A 24,248-nucleotide genomic window follows, 5' to 3' on the forward strand; every position below is an offset into this window, starting at 1 on the left:
TCAAACGAGTACTCGATTATTAAAATAGTTGTCCATTAATTAAAAAATTGATTACTTGTCGATTAATCAATCAATTTTGACAGCTCTAGATAAGATTTATTCTACATTGCAAAAATTTACATTTTTAAATTATCCATCAATCAATTTTCTGAAACGTTTAATTGAACATTAAAAATATTCAATGCAAGCAAATTATTTGAAAATAATTATTATACCTAAAATTTATGTTATTTTTATGTATTTACATTAATAGTAGCTCTTTTTTCTTGAAATAACGTTATTTTAGGCATAAAAAAATAAAGCCTCCTAAATAAGTTCAGTCACATGCTTATATAAAAGCCCCAGTAAGTGAGTTTTGAATATGCGTGTTGGACTGGATGAATGCTGACGAACAAAAAGCAGCACATCCACTGAAGCAAATCTTGTTTGATGGATCCCTGCTGCTAGATCCCGACCACAGCAGACCGGTCTGGGAGGCCAGAGACACTCAAAGAAGGAAACCCACACCACTTTTATTAGAAATGGGACCTGGCTACATGTACAATAACAATTTCCACACAACATAAAAGCAAATTATTGTCATTTAACCGTGGACTGTGAAGTCGCAATGGGAAAAAAACGAAACAAAAAAAACCCTCATCATATTGTAAATGTCCTAATGATGTGAAAATGGGTTTCTGGTCTTAAATAATATGAATTTTTGTTTTCTATATGCAAAGAAATAAGAAAAATAATTTCATTCTGGTTATGATTTAGTAGTATTTTCGTAGATGACATTTAATAAGAATTAAATGGAAACATCTTTAACCTATCATATTATTTTGGCATTATATATTTTTTTCTGTTGCACTGAAAAATATGCGGTGTTCCTTTTTCATTTTGCAAGTGAAATGATGCATATTTAGTTCCTTGTGGTCAGAGATTTTAGGCCTTTCAAGCCAGCTCAGGCTCGGTCAAAACACTTGCAGCATTCATGACCTGATTAAATTGATGTGAGATTTTGTCCCTCCTTTGCCCTACATTTCCATATGAATACAGGATATGCTAAAAAAAACACAGCAACCTCGATCGTCGTTCCCGGCAGCTGCCACGGGGTGAGGAAACACACATTTGCGAGGAGTGGCTCGAACAAAAGGCGACTAGTGACGCCAAAACAATATGAAAGTGACTCGGTCACACCATGTCTTTTGGCATCATCTCTCTGCATGCTCACGTTCGCCGACAGTCAAAGCCAATGCTGCTGTCGGCCTTGTGTATTATGAAAACATACAAATTGCATCAACGTATTTCGAATGATTTGCTATTCATGTGGATGAATGACTAGATTAAATAGATAGACTGTGATCATTTCTAAAATTGTTGATTTCATTCATTTTAGTTGTCCACATAACATGTCCTGCAAGGCAAAAATCTTACATCCAAATTATTAATACGCAATATGATTCTCACTTTTAACGAAAAACTGTGGACTCACTAAAATCATTAAAACAGAACAATGAATGAAGTATCACAAATTATATTTATTATATTATAATATTTTGTATATAGTGTCCAGTACATAAAAGCTGATTTTTTAACAAAACTCCTCTATAAAATTAAACAAATGAAATTAAAACATGGACACAATGGTGACTCTGTAAAATAATTGGCTAAATTACATTATCTAGGTATACTAGTGTGGTTTTATTTATTTATTATTATTATTAATTTATTTTAGTAATTTATTTTGCAAATTACATCTCCAAACACTGTATATAAAATAAATAATTGTAATAAATAAATACATAAGTAAAAAAGCGTCTGTGCCTCTATAGAAAAAAGCACAGTCAAGAATTTCAGAGACAATAAACTAAAGAACCCCTGAATGAGCCCAATAACAAGTGGAGTGGTAAAATATACACACACATTTGTACAGCCGTCTGTGTGACTTGCGGCCAGTCTGGCTTCCTGCTACACGCAGGAACAATGTCGCAAGCTTCTATTGTTCCGCTCCACTGCTTGGTTACAGAGACGAACCTTTGTTCACTCGATCTGTCTGAATGTGGATTTAAAACCAAGAGCAACGAACGAGGGGAAAAGGGGTGGACTACAAGAGACAGCTAATTTCGCCAACTGAGCACCAGGAGACCAAAGCTTGCTGCAGTCACATTAGGAGGTCCAGTGCCTTCACAACAGCTGGCAGACACACTAAAACCCCCATTCTTATTCACAGCTTTTTTACCCCCCTCCACTGCAGTGATGCCTGAAATAAATAAGTCGCTCTGCTTCCTCACTCAGCTGCAGTGAAAGAAATGTGGACTTCAGTAACTTGAGTTAAGTAAACATAAAAACTGCCTGCTTCATATGATTTCATATTCTAGAATCAGAGTTAGGGCTGGGGGGGTTTAAAAATCAATATCGAATCGATTTTTCTTTTCGATCTTTATATCGATTCATAAACCCTTGAATCGATTATTTTAATATCATTTTTTTTCTATAAACTGTAGAAATTGCGTGTGAAGGCTGTGAGGCTGAATGAAAACTGTGGAATGATTTGGAATGATATTGAATGCTGCACAATGACCTGAAAAGAGCTGAAGAGTTGGAAGTTAGAACGGTTTGAATCGGTGAATACATGAAGAAATTAAAGCAGAAAAAAAAAGGGTAGAGTGAGAAGAATCAAGAAGGGAATGGACTAATAATCATCCCTAAAGTGAAATGAAACAGTTGAATGTTTTGAATGTCACTTTGAAATAATATAAATGTGAAACGTTGAATCTGCCATTAAATAGCCAATAAATAGACAGAATAATATTAATAAGTTTTAAATATAGGAATAACATATGAACAAGAAAATTGAATTTTAAAGGCCTATTTAATTTGTATATCACTATTTTCTTAAAATTTACTGCTCACGTTAATTTAAAAGTATTTTCTTACATTTATGAAAGACCTGACTTGTTGCACTTTATGAAAATTTGTTTGTAGATTTTTTTTGTGTTTTTTTATGTCCTTGATATTTAAGAATTGATGTCCCATAATTAATCAATATCGGATTGAACTGAAGTGAATTGAATCGGGAAAAATCTAAATCAAATCGAACTGAACTTTTGTGAATCTAAATCGAATTGATTGAGGAAATAAGAATCGATACCCAGCCGTAAATTAGAGATAGACCGATATGGTTTTTCAGGGTCGATACGATACCTATTATTACTAGTCAAGGAGACCGATAACCGATATTTGGAGCCGGAATCAGTAAAAGGGAAAAAATATTGGTGTCATTTTTAACTTTGTTGGAATCCTTTAAAGCGTATGTTTATTGAGCAACTTTTCAGATTTGCAGAATGTTAGGGTTTAGGGTTAGTGGGTTAAAGTGTTGATTTTTTTTCTTTTTAATTCTTAGACAATCATATATATTTAAAATTTTTAACAAAAACTTCAGGAGGCTCCCAGGGTCATAAGCATGTCTTAAAAACTAAATGAAAACCTAAATAAGTAAATGCAGGGTTTTTCCTGTGTACAAAATTCAGAGGTGGCCACCTCCACCTAATTTGCTCTCCACCTCCACCTCGAGCCACTGATATCACTCATTTGAGCTCTGTAGCAATGTATTTTAACTGCAAGTGTAGTGTTGTGCCATTATGGAGGTGCTATATCAACAACATTGCACCGGAAAGATCTAAAGCAACAACCGAAGGAGAAACAGCTTTCTTTTTTTTTCAACTTTAATGTACCAAAAAAGAAACCGATCATGGAGCAACCGTTGCACACGCCCATTTCCTGGTTGTGAGGCAGAGGTGGCGCGCTCCAGCCATCGGCAAAGTTATAAAAACACAGTATATACAATAAACATAATAGTGTTTTACAACAGCGCTGAACTATATTTACAATTTAATATGTACTAGTGGATGAATTTTTAATGATTGTTGTTAAACAATGGCAACTTTGTAATCACATAATTTCTCAATTCTAGTCCCTGATCATAAAATGGCTGCAGGAGGGTAGCCAATAATGGTATAGGTTACTGCCACGAGTACCGATACCTTCAAATAAGACTAGTATTGGCACAGATACCGATACATATCGGTAGTCACCCATTATAGTCAGGATGATACTACCTCTGCCTCATTTTGAGCCAGAAAACCCCCTGAAATGTTAGAGCTCCCTATAGTTTCCTACAATAAATAAAATTTTCAAAAATATCAAAATAACTAAAATGTTAAATTTTCAGGTATCTTTGCTTTACTTTCAAACAAAAACAAAAGATGGTCAGCAGCATCTCTTAATAAAGCTAACTGAAAATCTAAATCAATTGTTTTTCGTGAGGGCAACAGTTTTATAAGGATCTAATATCGGCCATCAGATTAAAAAAAAAAAAAAGAAAAGAAAAAAAAGGCAGATACTGATATTCGTCAAAATGCCATATATCGGCGCCGATAATCGGTCTATCCCTATCTAGAATATTAAATTATTTTGTAAAAGGAGACTGATGATATGTACAGTACTTTTCTTATCGGTAATTACTCTGAATACCCACACCGCACCCTACGCTCTTCAATGAAGTGTTCACTTAATAGAGGGGCACCAAATGTTCAAGAGCGCAGGTTACAAGCATGAGAAAATTGTCGAATTGGGATAGTGTGCGAGACTTGCGCCACTGTGTTCCATTGTGTCATCAAACGTTTCGGCAGAGCTTGTTTTGGCAATTTTGCTGCTTAAAATGATATCAAATCTGCAGTAAAGTCATACAGAAGTAAAAACCTCAGTCGACAACAGCTATGGAATCAGTGGTGGTGGGCGGATTGATCCAAATGTTGATATTATCGATATCAAGTCAGTATTGATATTAAATCAATACTCGCACTATAATATCAGTTTAGTAGTCAAGTTTCTGTTTGGCTCTTTTAATGCAATATCTTATAGTATCGACATCGGATCGATACTGGCACTATAATATGATCTAGTAGTTTAGTTTCAGTTTGGCTCTTTTATGCGACACTGTATAGTATTGACATTGGATCGATACTGGCACTATAATACAGTATTGTACTTGAAAAATTATTTTTGGGGGGTATGTTGTTCTTTGGTTTATATTTGTTGTTGCATGATAATCTTTAACATCTTGTTTATTTAGGTTGAAAAAGAAGTGATAAAGTCAGAATTTGCAGTTATTTTTTTGTCATCGTAGTGTCTGAACATCCATCCATTTTCTTGACCGCTTTTCCTCACTAGGGTAGCGGGGGGGCTGGAGCCTATCCCAGCTGGCTTCGGGCAGTAGGCGGGGTACACACTGAACTGGTTGCCAGCCAATCGCAGGGCACACAGAGACGAACAACCATACTCACAATCACACCTATGGACAATTTGGAGTGTTCAATTAACCTGCCATGCATGTCTTTGGAATGTGGGAGGAAACCGGAGTACCCGGTGAAACACACGCAAGCACGGGGAGAACATGCAAATTCCACCCAGGAAGGCCGAAGCCCGGACTGGATCTCACGTCCTCTACATGTACTGTATATGATAAAGTTAAAATTTGTTAAAATTTATTTTCCTATGATTACTTTGTGCACTTTGTTTAAAAACGTAAATAAATACTTTTTTATGGTTGGAATGTTTCGGGGGGGGGGGGGGTGGGGTGACATTGATAAAGTATTTTCTATGTACCAACAAACTTTGTCCTAATGTTGTCCTTTGTTTAAAAAGGAAACAACACAAAAACACTTAAAGGTTGAAAATTAATTGTGAATAAGCAAATCGATGATATAGCTAACTTAATTTAAAATTATAATTGTATACCATAATTTTCAAATAGTATTCATATCAGTATAGATATCGATATTTTAAAGTAATGATATTGGTATCGGCGATACTGGCCTTGTACTTACTTGGTATCGGATCAATACCAAAATTTGCAGTATCGCACACCACTAGGATCCAGGCCTGCATTTGTGAAGCATTTATTTGCTGTGCCTACATGACCTGCGGCGCATGCACACAAGGTCACTAAGTACGGCAACTGCACTAGGGCAAAATATGTAGATGACATTAAACTTCGATTAAAATTACACCTATACAAATGATAACTAGCACTTGAAAAAAAAAATTTGGGCACAGGAATTACCATCGAATGCCGCCATATTCACGCTATTTTGGTCAACTCTGCAATGAATTGTGGGTATTACACTTCGGCTGAGCCCACATTGATGCAGGCGAAATGTATAACAAGGGCGTGCTAAGTTAACGTATTAATGTTAAAATATTAACGTATAAATTAACATATGGTTTATTAAATCAAATTAAATAAATTAAATTCACCATATTTTGCTATTTTGGCCAGATCAACGACAACAAATTGGCGGCACCACGACAGAGTATACGTTTTGCAATGTAAACAATAGCCGCGTTGCATCCAGCATGGCAAATGCGCTGACGATGACGTCAATGATGACACAACGTGCATGGGCCCAATTCGGGTTTGAATATCCCGCCCTCTGTCAGCGGATGTGGCATCACGTGTGCATTGTGTATGTGAAGAAGGGAAAATTCAGCTTCATTTTTCGGCCGCAGGTGGCAGTAGAGATTCGAAATTCAATTTTATGCTTCCAGTAGCTTTAATGTTTATCAGCATTTTTTTTGAAGAATTCCATGAAAAAATTGAAAAGTGTCTCCAAAAATTCCATGAATTTCCATTGACGTCATTTATACGTGGGCTTTCACTATCCGTGGGCCGGTCCCGGACTGTAGAGTAAATACCTCAAAAAATTTAAATAGATATATTGCTCCATCTTCTGATCAAATCGGTGATTGGTTATAATATGTAAAATCGGTGATTGGTTATAATACAATATGTGTCAGTGGCAAGTGAAGCTCAACTTCCCCTAAATGTCCCTCCCCCTGAAAAAAAGAAAGTGATGAAATATGCACTGTTGTGTGTACAATTCAATATGCCCCAGAATACCTTAATCTTTTGTCCAGTAACAGCTACTTATCACAAATAACTGACATGAGTTCCTTCTCATTATACGACAGCATATTAGGGCCACATACTGTATACTGTTTATATATATATATATATGTATATATATATATATACACACACACACATTTTTATGCAGTGTGGCACAGCCGCATGCTCCATTCACACCAACACTCCCTGTCCTGCCTCTTTTTTAGGTTCCACGGCTCCGCCTCCCCGACAACCAGTGCCGACACGGTGCTCTTGGCATTAGGCCTACAGCACGGGATGATCGGGTGATGTCTAGTCAATTTTAGACTTGTAGTGCGACTACACGTCCAGTCCATGACACAGAGCGAATTTATCAGGAAATCTGGCAACGCGACTGTCATAGTAGACAAAGAAGTTGTCATAAATTACAATTTGGCAAGGTTCATATTTTTTCAAAAATCTGTACTTTTTTTATTGACTAATTTAAACTGTTGAAAATGGCTTGCTCGCTTTGATGATGCAATGTGAATGGTTGAACAGACATCATTTTTGAAGTGACCTGAAAATGACGATTTCGGAGGTAAAAGATTTTGGCCCGTCGCCAGCGATTCATCATTACAAACGTGCAGAAGTACATATGGGAAGCACTGTGCCACTGTGAATAACTCGCTTAAACCATACATCCATTTTCTCTACTACTTGTCCTCAGCTAAACTGTAGCATTTCCAAGCTCACTTTGGGCAAGAGGACTGGTAAATAACAGAGCACATAAAATGTACAGTATTTAAAAAATAATAATCATTTACACTTTACATCATGTGAGAGAAACCTAAACCAGCTAAACCACTGTATAAAGAAAATACAACAGTTACCATAAAATCCCGTGTATAATACGACACACTCGTGTGTAATATGCCCCCCAAAAAATCACTCTTAAAAATATGTTTTTTCTCTGTACCCGTGTATAATGCATTACCCTGATTTTCTGGCACCCTGTATTATATTGGGAACCCCCACCCCCCCCCCTCCTTTTGTGTGTGTGTGTGTGTGTGTGTGTGTGTATAAAGGATTTGAATGATTCTGGATTGCCAAATCCAAAAATGACATCCATGTCTTTGAAATAACTTCTTTTTTTCGTTTCTTTTTTTTTTTTTTTTTTACAATTAATTGATTGATAATTCATCTTTCTGCTGCATTTCATTCTTTTTTTTAAAGAATGAAATAAATAAGTAAATGAATGTAATGATATCAAATTAAATCTCTCCCCAAAGATTTTGATTGATAAAACTAAGTGACATGAGTAGCGATGTTGCCGGCTTAAACAGCACATTTGAGTGAGCCTGGTTTGTGAAAAAGTGTTCGGCTATCAGCATAAATGTGTGCAGTCATTTTTGTCTATTAAACTGCCGTTGAAATCCAATGGACTATCTATCCAATGGCTTTTGCCTTCTTGCTTGCTGCAAGCTAGCTGGCAACTAGCGGAACGCTGAAGATGCTAACACTGAGCCGCTGAATGCTGGCAACAGGCGGCAAGTGTTTTTTTTAGCGTCCTTAATTAGTGATTGTACTTGATTTCAGGATGACGTTGTGATGTTGACGTCGGTGGCATTGACACACGATCAGGGGTAGAAGGCAGTCTCCAAATGCCCATCCGCTGCGGGCAATTTCACAGTGGGGATCTTGTTGCAATTCATTTTAAATGTACTTTGAGTGTGCCAATCTCTTGTGTCCAGATGCTGACCATGCCGCTCTCTCTCTGTACGCATCAGCCGAGTTATCTATGTTCCCTCCCACAATGGCACACAACTGGAAACAATGCAACAAACTTCTACCTACACTAGTCTAAGAAAAAATGAAAGAAACACCACCCATGTGCACAGTTAGACTGCACTTTGCACTAGACTTACAACGTGTGAGCACCCAGGAAGCTAGCTAGGGAGCTAGTTAGCTAGCACCTGGGGCTAAAGCCAAACTGTGGCAGGGTTTTTACATTCTTTGTGAAAAATAAACAAAGACATGTACGATGCTTACTGCGATTGGCTGGCAACCAGTTCAGGGTGTACCCCGCCTACTGCCCAAAGCCAGCTGGGATAGGCTCCAGCGCTCCCCGTGACCCTTGTGAGGACTAGCGGTTAAGAAAATGGATGGATGAATGTACGATGCTAAATTTCTCTTTTCTTTTCTTTTCTGGAGAGCTCAGTATTGTTCATTCGGTAATTTTACCGATTTGAAATGTCATCATCATTGCTCTCCTTTTTTTTGTATTTTTTTTTTTGTATGTGGGTGAATATGTGTATGTGCGTGCGTGCATGTGTGCGTGCGTGCGTGCATTCATTAGTTCACCTAAAACCAATAAAAAAAAAAATAAATCCCATACCGTTTCCCTAAACCGAACACTTCCAGCCAGAGTCGTGAGGCCGTCAGGAAACCCGAGAAAGGACCAAAGAAAAGAAAGGAAAGTGAAATCCAGCGCCGACCAGACACCACCCACCAGGCCACCAACCAGAGTCCTTCACCAACCCCAGATACGTCTAAATTTCAACAAATCAGGGAGACCTCAAGAGACCAAAGGAGAGACTGAGGAAAGGAAGGAAGGACAGACAAAGTGAGATCCACAGACACCAGCCTCCACCGATTCAATGACCTGAGGAAGATTGTGTCTGAGTTTCGATAGATGCTGGTGTGGTGGATCTGGCGTGCATGAAAATCTCCACCAAAGAGGGGAGCCGTCGACGCCCGCCAGGACAGAGCAAGCGCAACACCTCAGGGCCCCCCAGGCCGCGGCAGCGCCAAAGGACGACCCCCGGGCCCCGCAGGGGCCACCGGCCGGAGAGCAAACCCAGGAGCAGGAGCGCCCCCCCACTCCAACGCGGCCCGCGCCCCCAACCCAACGATGCTTAATTTCTACGTCCACCATTGTCTTATATAAGGCTATTACACTGTTTTGAAGTTGTGCAAATTACTTCAATGACTCTCTTTGGACAAGATTGGGTAGGCGTCAGTCAAAGACGTGAGGCGGAGCTAGAGTGTTGAGGGGACAATAGCTGAGGAAGCCATAATGGCGACCGGTTGCAAGCAGCTCACGCTTGAGAATTTTTTTCAAAGACGAAAAGCATCGACCAATGCTAAAGAGCACATTGATGATGACGATGATGATGATGGTGACTCCGAGGTTGACGCCGAAGTTGGAAGCGTTGACGCGGCGGCTATGATCACGTCATAAAGCCTCACCGGCTAGCGATGCTAACGCCGGAAAACGCGGAGCACAACCGAGCACGCTCAGGCGGACGTTCAATCGGACGATGAAGAGTGCCCCGAGTCCAATGCATATTCATCGGAGGAGTGGGTACAGTCTGATCACGGAGAAGACACTGGTTATGGACTACGATGCCACCATGAATGGAGCGGATAAGATGGATCAACCACCCGGTATAGGAACTGAAGGACATGAGGAAGCCAGACGTAACACCACCGTAACGTCACCGTATCATGATCTTGAGAGTAGACTTGATGGCAACATGGCCAAACACACACTGCAGTATATACTTGCTATTCTCCGGGAAAAAAAGCCAGCAAGAAAGTGTAGCGTCTGCACGCTAAGGGGCCATCGCAGTGAAACTCATCTGTTGTGCAAATCCTGCTGCGCCGCCTTGCACGCAGGAGTGTTACAAAAAGAAAAACTGTATTTGAAACATCCACACAATTGTAAATAGTACCACGGTTGCTTACATTTGTAAATAGTTTGCCAAATTGTTTTGTCAAATTGTTACACTGTTGAATGTAAATAAACGTATTGTGCTATCAAAAAACACTTTTTCATTGTTGGTGGTAGTGTTTTACAGAAGTAAAGCACTGTTTAGGTGTTTGTGGCATCATTCATGGAAAAAAAAAAGTGTCAAATTCACTAGAGTGCATGAAATAATATCGTTTCACAAAAAGCTTGATTTCTCCGTATTTTGTTTCAAAACAGAGCATTTGGGTGAAACTAACCATTTTCTATTGTTGATTACTGAAAAACGGAATAAGGTCGAAACAAACTTTTTTTTCTGATGAAAGATGAGAGTCCAATCTTTCATTTGGTAGTATGTGTGTTTCCATAGTCCAAACACAACATTTTCTGTGGACCTTGAAAGATCAGTCAAAATGCTTAAATCGGCTGGCACTGACGGCATCCCTTTTCTGAAAACGTCTGGCAGTCAAAGAGTTAAGCATCTTACAGTCCCCATGTTGACAGGGTTACTAATTAAAGGTGTATTCAAGGAACTTTTGTCACTGCGTCTTTCGGGTGGATCATCTTAACGATTGGTTCTCGATCCCGTCAATCAATCTGACGTAACGACATCGTGCATGCTCGTTCCTAGTTGCACATGCGCACTTTGGGTGTTTGTAGCATGCAACCGGTGAGCTACCTTGTAGCTCCACTGATCTCAATGCATACTTTGAAAATGGCTGAGAGCTGCAAGAGGACATTCGTCCATGAAGTGAGGCCAGCTGCAGAGATTGCAGAGACTGATGAAGATGAGCTTGGATGTTCCCAACATTTGATAGGCGTTTCCCCCAGACGAGCACATTTTTTAAGAAGTGACAAACAGATGTTTGGTTTCTACTTTTTGAGAAGATCCTTGATTACACCTTTAAGTTAACTGTCTTAATTCTGCTGTGTTTTGCTTCTTTGTCATAGGCCGGGAGCCAGGTCCACTAGGATGTTTTTTCTTACCTTTTTTTTTAAAAAACATTTTTAAACTATAATATCCTGTTACCTCATACCTTGGGCCATCACAAGTTGATAGGGACCACTCCCAACTCGGGGCCGATTGGTTACAGGGGCCAAAAAACACCGTTTTTGGGAAAAGCTTTTGTTGAAATTGTGTAATTGCAAATGACAAGGTACAGCAACTGCATAAGTGGTCAGAAAACTCTAAAATTTTGCATGGTGTATCCTGACACATGGGGTAACTAGCAGGAAAATAATCATGGGCTTCCTGTATTTCAATTGTCAAATATCCCCCTCAACATACCCCAATAAAATGTCTCTCTGCCTGACAAATTACCATCAAAAGTGATCCATTTCAAACATTTTATTATATATCTCACTGCCTCAAGTGTATATTAAAAACTTCCCACATTTATAACCTTCAATTTAAGGCAAAGATGAGCTTTCTATCTGGAGTATTAGAAGAGTTATGGCCCAAATACTCCACTTTACCCTAATTCGGAAAAAAATTGAACATTCTAGAATTACCATTACAAATGGGATTAAGCTATTTTTCTGCATCTAAATAAAATCGTAAACAATATTTGAAACATGGGTTATGTAGTACTATACTATCTGAAGTGATACAAAAAATGTGAATAATGTTATGCCCCCAGGTGGACCAGGGTATCAAGGTACATTAAATATAATCACACAAAATCCAGGAACCAAATAGGAGATTTAAAAAAACAAAACAAGATCCTGACAAGGAATAAAAATGACATGAACATTTCTTAACAATAGGCTAACATTCTGTGCAGCCAAATGGAGAAATACAGTATAAAATAGAGTGCATCATTGTCTCGCTGCAAGGTGAGCCTTGGTCCCAGTCTCAGATCTATTGCAGACCCCAACAGGTTCTCTTCCAAGATTGCCCTGTATTTGATGCCATCCATCTTCCCTTCTACTCGCACTTCTTCCATGCCCATGCTGAAGAAAAGCACCACCAGAGCATGATGCTCCCAGCACCATGTTTGGCATGGTGGTGGGAGCATCATGCATGTTTGAAATGTAGGCCAAAAAGTTCAATTTTGGTCTCATCTGACTAGCGCAATTTCTGCCACTTGTCAGTAGTGTCTTCTACGTGGCTCCTGGCAAACTGCAGATGTGACTTCTTGTAGTTTGCTTTTAGAAATGGCTTTATTCTTGCCATACTTCCATACAAGCCAGATTTGTGCAGTTCTCGGCTGATGGTTGTACTATGGATAGATTCCCCTACCTCTGCTGTGGATCTTTGCAGTTCATTTAGAGCAGAGGTGGGTAAACTCGGTCCTCGAGGGCCGAAGACTTGCAGGTTTTGGAGGTCTCCCTCTTCCAACACAAGCTGATTCCAATCAACAGGATAGTTATCATGCTTATGCAGAGCTTGCTGAAAAGGGGATCATATATCAGCTGTGTTGGAGAAGGGAAACATCCAAAACCTGCAGGACTCCGGCCCTCGAGGACCTGATCAAAGGCCTCTTGGGTACTCCTCTGATGAGTGCCCTCCTTCTTCGGTCGGAAACTTTGGAGGGATGGCCTTGTCTTGGTAGATGTGTGGTTGTTTGGTACTCCATCCACTTATGGATGACTGATTGAACAGTACTCTGTGAGGTTCAAAGCTTTTGAAATCGTTTTGTATCCTTCTCTGCCTTTAAATCTCTCCAAAACATTGACCCGGACCATCCGGGTGTGTTTTTTTGTCTTCATATTGCTGACTAAAGTTTAAGGTTGCGGTTCACAAACGCTCTGTATCTAACTTAGCTGAGCTGGAGCTGTTTTGCAAGGAGGAATGGGCAAACATTTCAGCCTCCTGATGTGCAAAACTGGATAGACACATACCCCAAGACCTGAAGCTGTAATTGCAGCAAAAGGGTGTTAGATAAAGTATTAGTTCAGGGGGGTGCTGAATACTTTTGCACACCCTACTTTTGAGTTTTTTAATTATATATAAGTTTAAGACGTTAGACACTTTGGCCCAATCCCATTACTTCCTCTTCACCCAGCACCCTCTCCCTTCTACTTCTTCGGGAGGGCAAAGAAAAAAAATATCCCTCTAGGAATGTTGCTGCCCCCTGCTGGCCATTTCGTGTAATATCTACAACTGCTTAAAGTGACCTCTTCAGGACAGAAGCTGCATTAAAGCCTTCTGTATGCTCTAGCAGTAAAAAATAAAATACAATTTAAAAAATTGTATAAAGTTTTGGGGCGTGAAGGACAAACTGTTAAAAAATGTATTTATATGTTTTTGGGTTTAAACGAGTTAACCACCAATATATGGATGTTATTTAGTCCCCAATATCAGTATTGACATAGGCCCCCAAAATACCTTGAATTGACTCTAGATCCATTAAAATACACCAAAAATTAATCATCAAATGGAATTGTAGCCCTCTGAAATAAATTATGAGGTAGTGCATCAACCAACCAGCCTCTCATGTACCTAAAAGAGGCTGAACCATGACATCACTTACTGTAGATCATACAACAGAGGCCCAGAGTTCAGCAGGTTCACATGCTCCAGAGGAGAGAGTAATGTGATCTGACCAAAGTAAAGGATCCAACTTTTAGCAGATACTTCTTAAAATGTGACCTCCTGAAATCAATTACAAGGTTATTATGTTAGCATTCGATTTCAAGAGAATTTATATTGGGGGTTTTTATCAGCACAATCCTTTTGGCTGCAGAGATGTTTATCTCATCAAATCCAGGAAGTATGGCAGGATGTTCCTGCCTGACTGAGCCCCACAAAATGGTGGGACCAACGTCACTGGACATAAACTGAGACAAAATAATATCCTTTCTGATAGTTCCCATTTGTAGTCTGCAAGCCTCCACTCACACATTTAATAACTAGGGGTGTCAAAATTTGTGAATTAATTTTGAGTTAATTTAAAGTTCATTTAACGCCACCATTTTTTTGGAACGCATGATTAATGTCCGCCCCTTACTTGGAAAGCCTGTACTGGGAGAATTCAAGTTGCAACACAGCAGACACGTCCACATCAAAATTTTGCAGTAAAAAAATTAATAATAATGCATATATTTGTGGAGACTGGGGTCGAGTTGTATTTAACAAATTTTAAAATGTGCAGAATTTCACGTTACTTCATGTTGAAGATTAGATTAGCTCTTACTATGAACAGAAAAATGCAGTGATCCGTCACCAATGTCTTACAAATGCAATTATCTGATGGCAGAAAAATTACCTCAACACAAATCAATATCACACTACTTTTTTCTTTTTAATTATAACGCAATTTTATGAATTATTATGAAATTACTGTATCAATGACTAAAAGATGCAGCCATATTTCTATTAGTTTAACATTCTTTTCCACTTTTATGTTAACAAGATTATGGAAACTTCAAAAAAAGATTCTATTGTACATTTTATTATACATTTAAAATTAAATTTGCGATTGATCGTGAGTGAACTATTGAAGTCATGCAATTAATTACGATTAAAAATTTTCATCGCCTGACACCCCTATTAACTCTTTCACTGCCACTGACGTTTAAAGACGTCAAGTAAAAACCTACGGAGGGCTGCCAATGACGTCAAAAGACGTCATCCAATTTTTTTTATTTATTTTTTTGAAACGGGTGGGGGGAAGCCTTCCGCATCTGTGGTGAAAGTTTCAATTAGGTCTGTTGTGCCTAAGGACTATTTTTGGCCCCTAGAGGGCAGCGATGACTGTCTTTTGACAAGATCGGGTGGGCGTCAGTAGAGGCGGAGCTAGAGCGTCGAGCAGGAGATCAGAATGGAAAACAAAGGAAAAATGGCGACCGGTTGCGAGGAGCTCACGCCCGAGCCGTTTTTTTCAAAGACCAAAAGCATCGACCAACGCTAAAAGAGCACATTGATGACAACGATGATCATCATCGATGATGATGATGAGGGTGATGACTCCGTGGATGGAAAGCATTGACGCAGTAGGAGACGTGGGGGGGGGGCTAGATGGCTGAGGAGGAAGTGGTGCCTGTTTGCAAAGCAGCTCTACACTTACAAGACGAAAGGCATCGACCAACGCAAAAAAAGAGCACATTGATGACGACGATGATGATCATCGATGATGATGATGGTGAATCCGAGCTTGACGGCGAAATTGGAACCGCTGACGCGGCGGCGGTCACAACCGAGCACGCACAGGCGGACGTTCGATCGGACGACGGAGAGTGCCCCGAATCCAATGCATATTCATCGGAGGAGTGTGTACAGTCTGCTACTTGCTATTTATTCCCCGGAAAAAAAGGCGGTCAAGAAAGTGTAAGGTTTGCACGCGAAACGGACAAAGTGAAAGTAAACTGTTGTGCGAGTCCAGCGACGTCTCCTTGCACGCAGGAGAGCGTTACAAAAAGAAAAACAGTATTTGAAACATCCACATAATTGTAAGTAGTACCACAGTTGCACACATTTGTAAATAGTTTGCGAAATTGTTTTGTCAAATTGTTACACTGTTGAATGGAAATAAACGTATTTTGCAATCAAAAAACACTTTTTGATTGTTGGTGAAAGCGTTTTACAGAAGTAAAGCACTATTTAGGTGTTTGTGGCATCATTCATGGAGAAAAAGAAGTGTAGAATTCACTAGAGTGCATGAAATAACATCGTTTCACAAAAAGCTCTTTTTCTCCGTTTTTTGTTTCAAAACAGAGAATTTCGGTGAAAGTAACCATTTTCTATTGTTGATTACTGAAGAACGGAATAAGGTAGAAACAAACTTTTTTTTCTGATGAAAGATGAGAGTCAAATCTTTCATTTGGTAGTATGTGTGTTTCCATAGTCCAAACACAACATTTTCTGTGGACCTTGAAAGATCAGTCAAAATGCTTAAATCGGCTGGCACTGGGAACAACCCGTTTCTGAAAATGTCTGGCAGTGAAAGAGTTAATAACACAGCTTCACGACATTAGTGTGCTATTTTAATTGAATTGGTGAGTAGATCTGTCATCTACCTGGAACATTAAGTTAGCATTTTTTGGTATAAAAGAGGCATCATATTCCAAAAAAGCAAAATGTAATCCAGGTTGAAGTGAACAAGGCAGAAAAAACAATTGACTATTTTGTGCCCTTCAATATTCATTGGTCCCGTTTAATTTATTTTGGGTGCATAATCCTTTCAGTTTCAACAGCAAATTTAAGGGTCCCTAAGGTCTCAGCACCAGACTGGTCAATACAAAACCAGACACTTAATTACTGAACACACCACGCTCTCCTCAGACCCCTCCTCCCTTCTTATCTCGCTCGCTCGCTCTTCTTCTCCTCGCTGCTGTGGGGTTCATATACACGAGAGCAGCAGTCAGGCGGTATTAGGTTTCCACTTCCCAGGTCCGGCTTAAAAGCCTGTCCCATAATGGCCCTTCAGTCACACAAACACGCATTGGGTTTCTCACAAGAAATAATGCACCAGTTGGACAACTGCAAGACTTGAGCAAATTAGAAAAAAACTAAAATGCACATCTCTACCGCTCTCTCTCATTTTCTTCTCTCTCTCTTTCTTTTTCTTGTCTCTCTCTCTCTCATTTTCTCTCTCTCTCTTTTTCTTCTCTCTCTCTCATTTTCTCTATTTATTTTTTCTTCTCTCTCTCTAGTATTCTTTCTTTCTTCTTTCTCTTTCCTCTCTCTCTCCCCCTCTCATTTTCTTCTCTCTCTCATTTTCTTCTTTCTCTCATTTTCTTCTCTCTTTTTCCTCTCCCCCTCTCTCATTTTCTTCTCTCTCTCTCTCTCAATATTTCTTCTCTCTCTCATGTTCTCTCTTTTTTCTCTCGCTCTCATTTTCTTTTCTCTCTCTTTCTTATTTTCTTCTCTCCCTCTCTCCCTCCCTCCATCCATCCCTCCCATGCCAAAGATTGCAACATTTCTCCTTACACCAAGACCACTGTAGGCTATTGTATTTGTATTGTATTTCGGGAAGGCATCATTAAAAAGGTGCAATTAGTCAGTAATTGATGCCTTGTTGTCAGGTAATAAATTAGAACCTCAAGTTGATTGGCTGTTTAGCTAACAAAAGACGGCTGACCTTCATCACAGCAGGACCTACACCATAGTAAAATCTAAATAATGTAAGCGTGTTGAATGAAAATAATCATGAATAAAGCACAATCAATGTGTAATTAGGTGATTTATTGAAACTATATTTTAAAAAAAAATCTTTTAATTTTCTTCTTCATTTTTCTTTTTTAATTGACCAATAATAGAGGTATTGCAAAAAATGACTCGAGTTTAAATGTGAATTTTCAAATATTACATCGAGAAGCCTCCAAAGGGTTAAGATCATTTCCCTCAAACAATAGGAAGAGTTAGCCCGTCAGTGACCCAAGAGGAACGGCCTTTGTTCCACAGCATAAAAAAATTGCCATTGATCTCTTGACCCAGCATAGGAAACTGCTGTAAAGCATTTTAAAAACAAAAGTGGCTAATCACCACTTTAAATGTGAAAAGGAAATGGGATATCATACAACAGTGCAGTGGAGAATGAGACTTTTTTGTTGTTGTTGTCCTTTTTAGTCAATGATGAAGTGCTCTTTAATTTCTATTGGCTTGGTAAATATGGAGGACCAAAACTGCTAAAATTAAAAATAAATAAATGACTAAATAAATAAATGAATAAAAGCGAAAATAAAAACAGATATAAAAAAATAGAATTCCTAGATATAAATGGAAATAAAAACAACATATATATATATATACGTATATATATATATATATATATATATATATATATATATATATATATATATATATATATATATTCCTTACCATACTCAGCAACAAATCACAACAATACAAATCAGAACGAAATAGTAGTTTTTCTTATAGCAGACAAATAAAAATGACAGCATTAAGTATTTTCAATTTAGCACATGCTCGCTTCCACACTTGGTGGATGTGAATGTGATTATTCAATGTGTTTGGTGTGGTCATTGTCAAGCCAGGGCTTTGTATTGACAAGGAAGTAACAATCCTTATCTGTGTCTGTAAGTTATGAAAATACGTGTAAAATTTTGCAAATCACTGTGTGTAATGTTTTGCAAAAAATGTGAAGCTGAGTCTGAACTTTTTGTTGTGCAACTCTGGATAGGTGTTTTGCTCCTTGAGTGTAAGCATCGGTTATTGTGTGAAAATTTTCATTTTAGTGTGTAATCGACTGTAGAAATTTTTTTTTTAATTTATTTTTCACAGTTTGCTTATCATGCATTAAAAAAACCACAATTAATACATTATTTTTATTTTTATTTTTTTTACAATAAACAATATTGGATTCACTAAACAGAAATGTTTTGCTCTTATTGGTTAGGCTTAATGACAAAATGAAACACTTTGACTAGCATTCTTTTAAGCATATGCTATAACAACTTGCACAAATATAGGTCAGTATGTCATAAATCAGATAACAATATGAATGCATTTCATGTTTCATGAAACAATGTTATATAAACATGTGGAACACACTCCCGGTCCTCTAAATTTAACTGCAAACAGAGAGGCAAACAAATAATTTTTAAAGAATTGTAAAAAATATGAAAACAAACATTTCCAACTTTTGCTTCATAGCGTGCTATGGTAAAAACCTTACAGCATAACATGGAAAGAGCGGAAAGGCTTTAAAACTGAGATCATGAAAAAAAAAAAGATTATGAGCACCAAATTGTAAGATGCGCCAGAACGCCCAGCAAGGCGTAGCGCATCTTCAAAATTCACAAACATGTTAAACTAGCATGAAAATGTGGCAATTTTTACACCGAGCCTACGGGTGCTTGTCTTTGAAAATAGAGCCCAGCAACTTGTTTTGAATCCTATGCTGGTTGCACCTAAGCCTCCAATTGACCTCAAATGCTCGGATGTTTGGCCAATATTTTTCGGTCGTGTCAAATAAGGAGTAATTGCTTTAGCAATTAGATGTATATTTACTTGTACATTTATGTTCCCAGAATTATTATTTACACATTCATATGTTTTGTTTTTGTACAAGTAGCTAAGTTGATGTGTCGAATCTGCTGCTCTCCGTCATTCACTTGCATTTACCTTGAGTATGCTAGCTTCTGATTGGTTAGTGTTAGTCAGCTGATGCGTTGCAGCTCTAGCTGCCGTGTATGACGAGTAAAGTTTAAATTAAGAATACATCCGTCTCCATCCTGCCTTTTCATTTTAAAAACAGTGTCCCATTAACCACTAACGAATTCCTCACATGAGACTATAGCTACGCTACGTGTATTTCTCGTGAGTTTCTGAGTTGTTGTTTTTTTGGGAATATTATTATTTGGTCAAAATAAACTCAATCCCAGATGCTCGTCAACATAATAGTACAACTTTTTGACAGTATGCTTGATGGGACCTCATTACCACAGGTTAGAAGTGTCATTAGATTGTGACCCACTTGCTCAAAATAGAGAATTATTTTCTACTGCAGACTTAATTAGTATATATTTTTAAATCAGCAAAGGTTGTGGCTACAAAACACAATCCACCCTGACCCACAGGAGGATTAGAAACATGAACAATAGTTTGCTCTCATTACAGAAGCCACAATGACACAAGTAACAGAGTGTTATTGATAAAGCAATAAAAACAGGTTTAGGCACGCAGGTCACATGTGGCCAGCCCACAGTTTTGGACCATCCCTTAAACAGTTTTGAAGAAGTCAAAATAAAAATGTTTATGTGCATCAAATTTATCAGGAATACAATTTAGTTTACCCTGTTGGCGTGGCCCTTGAGTTTGCAAAATGGCCCCTTTGCAAAACAGGTACAATTGAATTTGTGTATCAGGCTTGGTAATAACAAACCTGTCACGTTTCGGTTTTGTATGGGTTAGGGTTTTGTTTATTTTGGTGTTTGTTGTATCTTTCTGTGATTGGTGTTGTCTTGTGTTTCTGAGTGTTTACCCTGTCTCGTTATGTCTGATTACGTCCACCTGTGTGCTTGTTCCTTTCCCAGTGTGTTTGACCAATCGGTGCCCTCTTCCTATTGTGTTCCCCAGGTGTGTCTCATTAGTGTTGGTGTATTTAGTCTGTTGTGTTTGTCTAGTCGGTGTGGGATCATTGTCGAAGTCAAAGTCCTGTGTGGGAGTCTGTGTTTCCCGTCGCATCAAGCTAAGCCTCGTCACAGTTAAGCCGTCTTTGTTTCAGTCTAATTTAGAGATGGGACAATGAAGCCTTGTGAAGCTTTTGAGGCTTTCGGCTGATTGATTTGGAAAAAGAGTCGAAGTTTCAAAGCCCCATAAGATAGATCGTACCGGTGACATCTGGTGGTCAGCTGGAGTCATAGCAGCTATAATCTTCAAAGTGATTTGCCTGGTTGATTTATATTCCAACATAACACCAGTACATTCAGTCTTACATTTGTGTCTGTCTAATGATCATCAGGTACACATGGAAGTGTTGCAATATTTTGACACTGTATCAGTACTTTGGTTCAATGTGATGTCCTGTTACTCATTCGATTTTTATAAACATAATTTGGATATGACACAAGTGCGCTGAGAAGCCAGATGACAAGTATTTCAACATCAGTCTTTGGGAGATGTGACTGAGGGTCTTGGAGAAGCGCTTATAGCAACTCGGTGGAAAATACTTGGGTCAAGCCTGAATCTTCTACACACGATTTAAAAATAATGCATAATTGGAAACTTTAAATGCATCATTGTGGGAGTACTTTTGTTGGAAACATACCAAATAACTAACTTTTCCAAGTGAACATAAAGTGAAGCAAATGTCTACATGAGGGAATTGTGCGCCTGACACCGCGCCAAAAGGTTTGAATCAGTTACGTAATTTCCGGTATCTCATTAGCGCGTATAAAGCCGCATACGTCATCAGCACGTGATCACGGAGGTTTCATCAGGGCTTTTGATACATTGTTTCGAGCAGTCTGTCTCACTCGGCTGACACATGCTCCGGAGTCTCAGTGTCAAACGTCCCATCTCTAGTCTAATTGTCTACGTCTCAGTCTAGTCGTCCTCTTCACAGTTAAGTTCTCCACATTCCTGCTAAGTTCTCTACGTCCAGCCAAGCTTCCCAAGTTCGGCCAAGTCAACCGGCCTCGTCTCGCTCAGACCCGTCAAGGCAACCGGCCTCCTCTCTATGACACTGGCTCTGTCTAAGGGCAGTGTTCTCTCCTTCTTACCCGTCCCCGCCCTCCCCGTTTTGGCTAGTTTTTTTTATTTAGGGACGTCTAGGAGCCGTCCCTTGGTGAGGGAGGGGGGTCACTGTCACAGTCACATTTTGGTTTTGTATTTTGGTGTTTGTCTTGTGTTTCCCCTGTCTCGTTATGTCTGATTACGTGTGCCTGTTCCCTTCCCAGTGTGTTTGACCAATCGGTGCTCTCTTCCTATTGTGTTCCAACGGGTGTGTCTCATTAGTGTTAGTGTATTTAGTCTGTTGTGTTTGTCCAGTCGGTGTGGGATCATTGTCTATGTGAGTTGTTAAAGTCTTGTGTGGGAGTCTGTGTTTCCTGTTGCGTCACGGTAAGCCTTGTCCCAGTCTAGTTGTCTCTGTCCCTGTCTAGTTCTCCACATCAAGCCAGTCCCGGCACAGCGACCAGTCCTCACTTGTTCCAATAAAGTTTCTCCTTTTGTTCACAATTCCTGTCTCCCTGATGTTTTTCCTCGCCTTTGGGTCCACCCTCTCCAACGTGCACCATTTCATGACACCTCAAATTACTTATCCCTTATTTACTAAAATTTTATATATATATATATATATATATATATATATATATATATATATATATATATATATATATATATATATATATATATATATATATATATAATAGCCTGGTTGACTATAATCAGCAAAGACTTTGAAAATTTATTTAAAAAAAATTGTCACAAGCAGCTTTATAATATATTCAAACATAAACCATAAGCTATCATAACAAATGCAATAAGTGTGATTTTATTTTTATTTTTGCAGAAATTGCGTGGGAATGCTGAATGCCTATGAAGGAAATTGAAGGATAAATTATGTGAAAATTACAAAGTAATTAACTATTACTATAACTATTATCTAGTAGTAGTAGTAATTGAGTAGTAACTTGTACTTGAATGATAAATGAATACAAATAAAACTTGAACTGCAATCTGGTGAAAGTGGGATTCGAACCCTCGCCTTCTGTTTACTGGTCAAAGCTCCACTGCACTAGCCGTAAAGTTGTCCAAGCGGGGTTTGAACCCAGGTCTTCCATGGTGGTAGGCAATTGCTCAAACCACTGTTCCATTGTATATAATTGTAGTGAATATGTCAGTATGTACTGAAAGCTTGCATTGACTTTTAACTTTGAATAAAGAACGGAATAAAACCTTAATGATGAATGACATACAAAATAATGGTTGTGAAATAATTTGACGACAACTATTATTCAGAATTGCATTTGTACTAATGAGTGGTCGAAGCCTTCCCACAATAACTGAACTCTGGAATCATACAACATAAAACACATCCAACTGGACCATGCAGTTCAGAACCAGTTTCTTAACAACCAACATCAATTTGTGTAGCCGTCTTTCTTTCCCCAGTTTGATAGCCACTCTGTAATATACAAGTCAATTGAAACATTAGAATGTCAAGTTAAAAGTTTTAGCTTCATGCCCTGTCCCCCATTCCCTTCCCCCAGTAAGCCTCAAGGCTACACTAGCTCTTGCTCTACCTTGACCCTAAACCCAATTCAAAAGCAACCACTTCATTCGCAAGTTAACAAATTTAAACCATGAACTTGAAAAAATGAAAAGATGGCAACACACATTTTCCAAAAACAGAAACTTTCAAAAGTGCTGAAAGAGAACTAAGAAAAATAGAAACACTTACCACAGAGGTCGCAATATCCCAAAGATAGAACGTAAGATTCCCCTTTTGTCCGATCCCACTTCCATTTTATTTTCCATACAGCACCCACACCCCTTGGAGAGAACGAAAGAGAGTGAGACCAAGGGAGAGAGGTAAGAACGCAAAAGGGGCGGAGGTGTGTAGACATTATTTCTGCTGTGGAGAGAGATGGAGGGGACCGTTGCAGCTGTGCACCCCCATCAGTATCTGCTCAAATGCGATCCTCTCGTCCATGTGGGATTGTGGCACCGTGGAAAAAAGCCAACGGAAACAAAGTGATCCTCTTACATGCAGCCCAGGGAAACTGAGCGAGACAAACAAGGAGCGGACAAGAGTGAGAGCGCAACAGAGGGAGCGAGAACACGTGAGCTGCTCAAAAGGCCGGGGCAGAATAGCAGGTTCAAGTTTTTAGCCTTTCCTTTACTTTGTCACGGAGCTCCGACGATTTGAGTGGAAGAGAACAAGCCACTTTTTTGCAAGAAGGCAAGGAAACAGTGGATAATACCTTCCAGCTTCTTTCAACCCCCACCACTCCCCCTAGCTTTCTCTCACCCAAAATCCCTTCTTTTTTCTATCTCTCTCACTCTGGTAATAAGCCGAGCTTGCTACAACCCCCCCCCCCCCCCCTCCCTGGAGTTGGAATGCGAGGAAAGAGTTTTGAGAGGCCCAGTTAGACAACCCTCAATGTCAATGCACCTTGACCTCCAGGTCAGACAGACAGTTCTTGAATGTGTTTTCTTGTGAGGAGTAGGACCAT

The 24,248-nt window shown here is 39.0% G+C and overlaps 1 long non-coding RNA gene across 1 annotated transcript in view; it reads right to left on the reverse strand.

Moving 5' to 3' along the window:
- Nucleotides 1-23,941, reverse strand: part of LOC144036737 (uncharacterized) — an 83,976-nt gene extending 60,035 nt beyond the window's left edge. Inside the window, exon 1 of the long non-coding RNA XR_013288720.1 lies at nt 23,474-23,941. This is a non-coding gene — a long non-coding RNA (uncharacterized LOC144036737). The remainder of the gene's footprint in view (nt 1-23,473) is intronic.
- Between the last annotated feature and the right edge of the window lie 307 nt (nt 23,942-24,248).

This window comes from Vanacampus margaritifer, chromosome 16, assembly GCF_051991255.1.
Source record: "Vanacampus margaritifer isolate UIUO_Vmar chromosome 16, RoL_Vmar_1.0, whole genome shotgun sequence".
NCBI classification, from domain to species: Eukaryota; Metazoa; Chordata; class Actinopteri; order Syngnathiformes; family Syngnathidae; genus Vanacampus; species Vanacampus margaritifer.